This window comes from Triticum aestivum, chromosome 7B, assembly GCF_018294505.1.
Source record: "Triticum aestivum cultivar Chinese Spring chromosome 7B, IWGSC CS RefSeq v2.1, whole genome shotgun sequence".
Lineage (NCBI taxonomy): Eukaryota > Viridiplantae > Streptophyta > Magnoliopsida > Poales > Poaceae > Triticum > Triticum aestivum.
Window position 1 is genome coordinate 262,598,560 of NC_057813.1, and position 9,833 is coordinate 262,608,392.

The window sequence follows — 9,833 nt, forward strand, 5'->3', positions numbered from 1 at the left end:
GCCGCTCAAAGAAGCTCCGGCGGGACTGCCTGCTCCCTCCTCCCCGCGGCCGGCTGTGCTGCCGTGCAGGCCTCATCGCCCCACCGTACTCTCATCGCTGGCCTAGCCATCCCTCTACTCACCCACAGTCCCACACCTGTTGTTATTCTCCGGCGACGGCAGACGAACCAGTAAACCCTCGTACAGTCGTACTCCCCTCCGCGTGGGAAACAACTGTCGAGTCTTCCCTGCCTCCATGTTGTTCCCTTCCTAGGCCTCGCCGTCGTCCACCGCCCTGGTGCTCTCGGCGTGGCCTGTCAAGGCAACGACCGACATGCATTTGAAGTGGACTGTACGTGGAGAGGCTGACAGCTGGGTCCACGGCCGCACGCAAGGAAATGCCTCCTTATTACGCGCAAAATAATGATTCCTCCACCTTGACATCTGGGACCCACCGAAAGGGACTCTGTATTTGCGTAAAAAACGTTACCGCCGCTGACAGCTCGGACCCACCAGCTATATCTTCGCATGCAAGGAAGTGCCTCCTTATTACGCACAAAAAAATGAATACTCCCCCTGCTAGCTGGGACCCAGTATAGTAGGCCTACTAAGTTGATGGGGATGAAGGGCTTTGTCAACTTAGTCAATATGCACGATTCTAGCTCGACTGGCCGTACGATGTCCATCCAACGGCCGTAGTGCTTCTTCAACCTCTAGTCTTCTTGCTCCAGCCGCCCAAAGCAGCGCCGGTCGTCCTGCCTGCTCCTGCCTCTCGTGGCCGGCTGTGCTGCCGCGGAGGCCTCACCGCCCCATACTACTCCCACCGCTGGCCAGGCCATCCCTCCACTCCACTCACCCACACCCCCTGTTATTCTACGGCGACGGCAGTGCAGCCGAACCAGTGAACCCTCGTACTCCTCTCCGCGTGGGCATCCACTGCCGCGTCTTCCCGGCTCCACGTCATCCCCTTCCTAGGCCTCGCCGTCGTCCATCACCGTGGTGCTCTTGGCTCGGTGTCGTCAATGTGGTCAACGACCGAATTCCATCGGAAGAATACTATACGAGGAGAGGCTAACAGCTGGGTCCACGGAAGCCGCAAGGAAGTGCCTCCTTATTACGCGGAAAATAATTATTCCTCCACCTGACAACAGGGACCCGTCGGACGGTCCACCAGTATTTCGCGAAAAAAAACGTTAGCCCCTGACTGCTGGGACCCACCTGACTGGCCACCGTATTTTGCGAAGAAAACGTTCCCCCTGCTGTCAGCTCGGACCGACCGGAAGTGCCTCCTTATTATGCACAAAAAAATGAATACCCCCTGCTAGCTGGGACCCACCTTGGCGGGAGGCTGACTTGTGGGCCTACTAAGTTGCCGGGGGCGGAGGGCTTTGTCAACTTAATCAATATAAACGATTCTAGCTCTAGTGACCATACAATGTCCATCCAACGGCCGTAGTGCTTCTTCAACCTCTGGTCTTCTTGCTCCAGCCGCCCAAAGCAGCGTCAGTCATGCCACATGCTCCTGTCTCCCCTGGCCGGATGTGCTGCCGCGGAGGCCTCACCGCCCCCTACTATTCCCACCGCTGGCCAGGCCCTACGGCGACGGCAGCCTCACACCACAGCCGAACCAGTTAACCTCATACTTCTCTCCGCGCGGGCTTCCACTGCCGCGTCTTCCCCGGCTCCCCGTTGTCCCCTTCCTAGGCCTCGCTGTCATCCACTGCCCTGGTGCTCTCGGCGCGGCGTGGTCAACGTGGTCAAGGAACGACTTCCATCGGACGTGGACTGTATGTGGAGAGGCTGACAGCTGGGTCCACGGCCACAGCAAGGAAGTGCCTCCTTATTACGTGGAACATAATTATTCCTCCACCTGACAGCGGGGACCCACCGGACGGGCCACCGTATTTCACGAAAAAAACGTTTCCCCCTGACTGCTGGGACCCACCAGCTACATCTTTGCATGCAAGGAAGTGCGTCCAGGCAAAAAAACGATTCGCCCCCCTGACTGCTGGGACCCCACCAGCTACATCTTCGCATGCAAGGAAGTGCCTGACAGTCGGGATCCACCTGGTCAAAGCGTACGTAGCGTTGTCATTCTGGTCGCAAACGTGTACGTACATATATACTGGTCGATGTAGAGGCGCGCACGTGTTGTAGTAGAGGCGCGCACGTAACATGTACACGTACGTACAGCGGCCAGGGTGCAAGAAAGAAAATACGGCCACGTACGTACATACGGACAGGGGTCTTGAACGCCTACTCGTGCATACGTACATGGCTGGGTCGGAACGGAGAAACAACGTCGTCGTCATGTTCATGGGGAGCCAACCGGCTGGGTCGGAACGGAATGCACGGTCGTGTTCATCGAGAGGGCTTGGACGGAACAGGCGATGGAAATGAGGCTTGGTGTACCGTAGAACGAAGGAAACGGACCTCCTACGTTCGGAACGGGGTCCTGTTGATCGGGAGGGTGTGGCGTACCGCAAAACGGAGGAAACGGACCTCCTACAGTCGAAACGGGGGTCTTGTTGATCGGGAGGGGTGTGGCGTACCGCTAAACGGAGGAAACGGACCTCCTACGGTCGAAACGGGGGTCCTGTTCATCGGGAGCATTGTGGTGTACTGCAAAACGGACGAAACGGACTTGTGTTGGAGAGCTACAGTCAAAACAGGGGTCCTGTTCATTGGGAGGGGTGTGTCCTACCGCAAACGGGACTCCACGGGATATTGTTCATCTCCACCGTCGACCTCCTCCAGCCTCCACGGGCTACCGTCGACCTCCTCCAGCCTCCACGGGCTCCTGTTCATCCAGCCTCCACCGCGCGCTACTCCACCGGCTACTGTTCAACCACCCATCCACCGTCTACTGTTCATCCAGCCCTCGACACCACGGGGTCCTATTCAACCACCCCTCCAGGGCCACCCCTCCACTGTCTATTGTTCATCCAGCCCTCCACACCACGGGGTCCTGTTTATCCAGAGGCAACGCCACCGCTTACTATTCATCCAACCCCCCCCCCCACACACACACACACAACGCTCACTGTTCATCCAATCGATTGACTTCTATTAGCAGCAGTAGCGAAGGAATCGCTCGATCAGGTTCAGTTAACAGCCATTGATCGATCGCTCGGGTTCAGTAATGCGTAGCCTGCAGTGCAATCGCTCGGGTTCAGTTAGATCCCAACGCCTCGCTCGGGTTCAGTTAGAGCCAACGCCTCGTACGTGTACGAGAGAAACGCGCATCACTCAGCCCCCGACCTCCCACCGTAACCGGGAACTCCCCGAAATTTTCCTCCCCCTCGCTTCTACCATGGTTTTTTCCGTCATGGACGGCCCAAAGAATGTCATGCAGCTGCGTCTCTGGCCCGCCCAGGACGAAAAGCCCATTTTCTGTCATGATTTTTTGTCATAGAAGTAGGAGCCCACCACATCTATGATGATACCGGGTTTTGTCACAATTATCATCATAGAAGTGTCATATGTATGACAGAAAAAAAATTCGTTCGGCCCAAAATGTCACGGGTGTGTCTTTTTTTTGTAGTGAGACCTGTTCCGGTACTCTGCCGGAGGGGGGTTCAATCATGGAGGGCCTCTACATCAACCTTGTTGCCCTTTCGATGATGTGTGAGTAGCTTGCCATAGACCTACAGGTCGATAGCTAGTAGGGCCTCTCTCTTTGATCTTCAATACAATGTTCTCCTCGATGTTCTTGGAGATCTATTCGATGTAATCTTCTTTTGCGGTGTGTTTGTTGAGATCTGATGAACTGTGGATTTATGATCAGATTATCTATGAATATTATTTGATTCTTTTCTGAACTCTTTTATGCATGATTAAGATAGCTTTGTATTTCTCTCCGATCAATCGATTTAGTTTGGCCAACTAGATTGATTTTTCTTGCAATGGGAGAGGTGCTTTGTAATGGTTCAATCTTGCGGTGTCCTTTCCCAGTGACACAAGGGGCAGCAAGGCACGTATTGTATTGTTGGCATCGAGGATAACAAGATGGGTTTTTTATCATATTGCATGAATTATCCCTCTACATCATGTCATCTTGCTTAAGGCGTTACTCTGTTTTTAACTTAATACTCTAGATGCAAGCTCGATAGCGGTCGATGAATGGAGTAATAGTAGTAGATGCAGAATTGTTTCGATCTACTTGTCTTGGATGTGATGTCTATATACATGATCATACCTAGATATACTCATAACTATGCTCAATTATGTCAATTGCTCAACAGTAATTTGTTCAACCACCGTAGAATATCTATGCTCTTGAGAGAAGCCACTAGTGAAACCTATGGCCCCTGGGTCTATTCTCATCATATCAATCTCCATTACTTTATTTCTTTCTTTGTTTTTACTTTGCCTTTTACTTTTCACTTTGCATCTATATACCGAAAATACCAAAAATATTGTTTATCATCTCTATCAGATCTCACCCTCGTAAGTGACCTTCAAGGGATTGACAACCCCTAATCGCGTTGGTTTGCTAGTAGTTATCATTTTGTGTAGGTACGAGGGACTTGTGCATGGTCTCCTACTGGATTGATACCTTGGTTCTCAAAAACTGAGGGAAATACTTACGCTTACTTTGGCTGCATCATCCTCTCCTCTTCAGGGAAATCCAACGCAGTGCTCAAGAGGTAGTAGTGGTACTGGCAAAACCGAGGAAACGGACCTCCTACGGTCGAAAACAAGGGTCCTTGTTGATCGGGAGGGGTGTGGCATACCGCAAAACAGAGGAAACGGATCTCCTACAGTCGAAACGGGGGTCCTGTTGATTGGGAGGGGTGTGGCGTACCGCAAAACGGACAAAACGGACCTCCCTTACGGTCGAAACGGGGGTCCTGTTGATTGGGAGGGGTGTGGCGTACCGCAAAACGGATGAAATGGACCTCCTACGGTCGAAACGGGGGTCCTGTTGATCGAGGGGTGTGGCGTCCCATGCTCTTGCTGGATCAAGGAGGAGGAGACGTCATCGAGCTGCACGTGTGCTAAACTCGGAGGTGTCGTCCGTTCAGCACTTGATCGGTTGGCTCTTTATTGGATTGCCGATACATCAACTATGTTTTATATGCTTCCAATTTCGGTCTACAAGGGTACATAGACACACTCCCTTCTCGTTTCTATTCATCTCCTAGATTGGATCTTGGGTGTTCGTAGGAATATTTTTAATTTTCATGCTTTGGTCCTCATTAGTTGGGAGCTGCACCTGATGGGCACGATGGGCGTGTGGAAGCCAGCCACAGATCTAGTCTAGATCAATAGAGTGATGGTGGAGGCACGATGGCGGCGTTGCTTAGAGGGTGAGGACGCATCCATTACGTCATATGTGAGGCCGGTGTGTGGGGGCGGGGATCTCAGCGGGAGCTCGAGCGCGAGCGTGGGCAGATGTGGTGCCGGCGGCGGAGAGGAGGTGTGGTGGAGGAGCTGCGGTGCACACGGTGACCTCCGGTCAGTAACGCGTAGCCTGCAGTGCAATCGCTCGGGTTCAGTTAGAGCCCAACGCCTCGCTCGGACTCAGTTAGAGCCAACGCCTCGCACACACACGCGTACTTGTGCTACGTCTTGAGCTTGCGTTGGTTTTCCTTGAAGAGGAAAGGGTGATGCAGCAATAGTAGCGTAAGTATTTCCCTCAAGTTTTTGAGAACCAAGGTATCAATCCAGTAGGAGGCTCCTCAAAAGTCCCATGCACCTACACAAACAAACGAAGAACTCGCAACCAACGCAATAAAGGGGTTGTCAATCCCTTCACGGCCACTTGCGAAAGTGAGATCTGATAGAGATAGTATGATAAGATAAATATATTTTTGGTATTTTAATATAGATGCAAAAGTAAAGATGCAAATAAAAGTAGATTGAAGCAAATATGATAAGAGATAGACCCGGGGGCCATAGGTTTCACTAGAGGCTTCTCTCAAGATAGCATAAGTATTACGGTGGGTGAACAAATTACTGTCGAGCAATTGATAGAAAAGCGAATAATTATGAGATTATCTAGGCATGATCATGTATATAGGCATCACGTCCGCGACAAGTAGACCGACTCCTGCCTGCATCTACTACTATTACTCCACACATCGACCGCTATCCAGCATGCATCTAGAGTATTAAGCTCATAAGAACAGAGTAACGCATTAAGAAAGATGACATGATGTAGAGGGATAAACTCATGCAATATGATATAAACCCCATCTTTTTATCCTCGATGGCAACAATACAATACGTGCCTTGCAACCCCTTCTGTCACTGGGTAAGGACACCGCAAGATTGAACCCAAAGCTAAGCACTTCTCCCATGGTAAGAAAGATCAATCTAGTAGTCCAAACCAAACTGATAATTCGAAGAGACTTGCAAAGATAACTCATTCATACATAAAAGAATTCAGAGGAGATTCAAATATTTCTCATAGATAAACTTGATCATAAACCCACAATTCATTGGATCTCGACAAACACACCGCAAAAAGAGTTACATCAAATATATCTCCACAAGAGAGGGGGAGAACATGGTATTGAGATCCAAAAAGAGAGAAGAAGCCATCTAGCTAATAACTATGGACCCGAAGGTCTGTGGTAGACTACTCACAACTCATCGGAGGGGCTATGGTGTTGATGTAGAAGCCCTCCGTGGTCGATTCCCCCTCCGGTGGAGGGCCGGCAAAGGCTCCAAGATGGGATCTCACGGATATAGAAGGTTACGGCAGTGGAAATTGTTTTTCCTTGGCTCCCTGGATGTTTTCGGGGTACGTGGGTATATATAGGAGGAAGAAGTAGGTCGGTGGCCGCCCGAGGGGCCCACGAGACAAGGGGTGCGCCTAGAGGGGGTGGGCGCGCCCTCCTATCTCGCGGCCGCCTCGGCTGCTTCTTAGCTTGCACTCCAAGTCCTCTGGATCATGTTCGGTCCAAAAATCACGCTCCCGCAGGTTTCATTCCGTTTGGAGTCCATTTGATATTCCTTTTCTTTGAAATACTGAAATAGGCAAAAAAAAAACAGCAATACGGGTTGGGCCTCCTGTTAGTAGGTTAGTCCCAAAAATGATATAAATGTGTAAAATAAAGCCCATAAACATCCAAAAGGGGTAATATAATAGCATGGAACAATCAAAAATTATAGATACGTTGGAGACGTATCAAGCATCCCCAAGCTTAATTCCTGCTCGTCCTCGAGTAGGTAAATGATAAAAACAGAATTTTTGATGTGGAATGCTACCTAGCATAATTCTCAATGTAATTTTCTTTATTGTGGCATGAATGTTCAGATCCAAATGATTCAAAATAAAAGTTCATATTGACAAAAGAAATAGTAATACTTCAAGCATACTAATCAAAGCAATCATGTCTTCTCAAAATAACATGGCTAAAGAAAGTTCATCCCTACAAAATCATATAGTTAGGCTATGCTTCATTTTCGTCACACAAAATGTTCCCAAATTCTACACCCCCGATGACAAGCCAAGCAATTGTTTCGTACTTAAATAATCTCAAACTTTTTCAACTTTCACGCAATACATGAGCGTGAGCCATGGATATAGCACTATGGGTGGAATATAATATGATGATGGGGATTGTGTGGAGAAGACAAAAAAGGAGAAAGTCTCACATTGACGAGGATAATCAACGGGCTATGGAGATGCCCATCAATTGATGTCAACATGAGGAGTAGGGATTGCCATGCAACGGATGCACTAGAGCTATAAATGAATGAACTCAACAAAAGAAAACTAGTGGGTGTGCATCCAACTTGCTTGCTCACGAAGACCTAGGGCATTTGAGGAAGCCCATCGTAGGAATATACAAGCCAAGTTCTATAATGAAAAATTCCCACTAGTATATGAAAGTGACAACATATGAGACTCACTATATGAAGAACATGGTGCTACTTTGAAGCACAATATATGAGACTCACTATATGAAGAACATGGTGCTACTTTGAAGCACAAGTGTGGAAAAAGAGATAGTAACATTGCCCTTTTTATTTATTTTTTTTTCTTTTTTTTTCTTTTTCTTTTTTTCTTTTTTTCTTTGGCCTTTCTTTTTTTTTGGCCTTTCTTTTTTCTTTTTTCTTTTTGGGGCAATGCTCTAATAATGATGATCATCACACTTTTATTGATTACAACATATGAATTACAACTCGAAACTAGAACAAGATATGACTCTATATGAATGCCTCCGGCGGTGTACCGGGATGGTGCAATGAATCAAGAGTGACATGTATGAAAAATTATGCATGGTGGCTTTGCCACAAATACGATGTCAACTACATGATCATGCAATGGCAATATGACAAAAGTAATGCGTGTCATGATGATAAACGGAACGGTGGAAAGTTGCATGGCAATATATCTTGGAATGGCTATGGAAATGCCATAATAGGTAGGTATGGTGGCTGCTTTGAGGAAGATATAAGGAGATTTATGTGTGATAGAGCGTATCATATCACGGGGTTTGGATGCAGAGGCGAAGTTTGCACCAACTCTCAAGGTGAGAAAGGGCAATGCACGGTACCGAAGAGGCTAGCAATGGTGGAAAGGTAAAAGTGCGTATAATCCATGGACTCAACATTAGTCAAAAGAACTCATATACTTATTGCAAAAATTTAGAAGTCATCAAAAACCAAGCACTAAGTGCATGCTCCTAGAGGGATAGATTGGTAGTAAAAGACCATCGCTCGTCCCCGACCGCCACTCATAAGGATGCACAATCCAAGTACACTTCATGTTTCAAATTTGTTACAGAACTTTAACCATGCATGCATGCTACGGGACTTGCTAACTTCAAAACAAGCATTCTTTAAATTCATAATCACCCAACTAGCATGAATTTAATATTACTACCTACATATCTCAAAACAATTATCAAGTATCAAATTGATCATAGGATCCAATTCACTTCCTATGATAGTTTTTATTATACCCAACTTGGATGCCTACCATTCTAGGACCAATTTTATAACCACAAAAAATACCATGATGTTCTAAAAGACTCTCAAAATAATATAAGTGAAGCATGAGAGACTAGCAATTTCTACAAAATTAAGCCACCGCCGTTCTCTAAAAGATATAAGTGAAGCACTAGAGCAAAAAACTATCGAGCTCAAAAGATATAAGTGAAGCGCATAGAGTATTCTAATAAATTCTAATCAAGTAGGATTGTCCCAAAAGGTGTGTACAGCAAGGATGATTGTGGAAAACTAAAAAGCAAAGACTAATATCATAAACGATGCTCCAAGTAAAACACATATCATGTGGCGAATAAAAATATAGCTCCAAGTAAAGTTACCAATGAACAAAGACGAAAGAGGGGATGCCTTCCCACGGCATCCCCAAGCTTAGGCTTTTGGCTATTCTTGAATATCTTGGGGTGCCATGGGAATCCCCAAGCTTAGGCTTTTTCCGCTCCTTATTCCATAGTCCATCAACTCTTTACCCAAAACTTGAAAACTTCACAACACAAAACTCAACAGGAAATCTCATAAGCTCCGTTAGTGAAAGAAAACAAAATCACCACATAAGGTACTGTAATGAACTCATTATTTATTTATAATTTTGTTAAACCAACTGTATTTCAAGTTCTATATGGTTCATACCACTTAATACTAGCCATAGATGCATCAAAATAAGCAAACAACACACGAAAGGCCGAATCTGTCAAAAACAGAACAGTCTGTAGAAATCTGTAACTAACGCAAACTTCTGGACCTCTAAAAATCCTACCAAAATAGGAAGTCCTGGGAAATTTGTCTATTGATCAGCAGAAAAAAGAATCAACGCAAATCACGTTTCTGTGATTCAACAAAAATAACTTCGTGCATGCAAAGTTTCTGTTTTTCAGCAGAATCAAATCAAC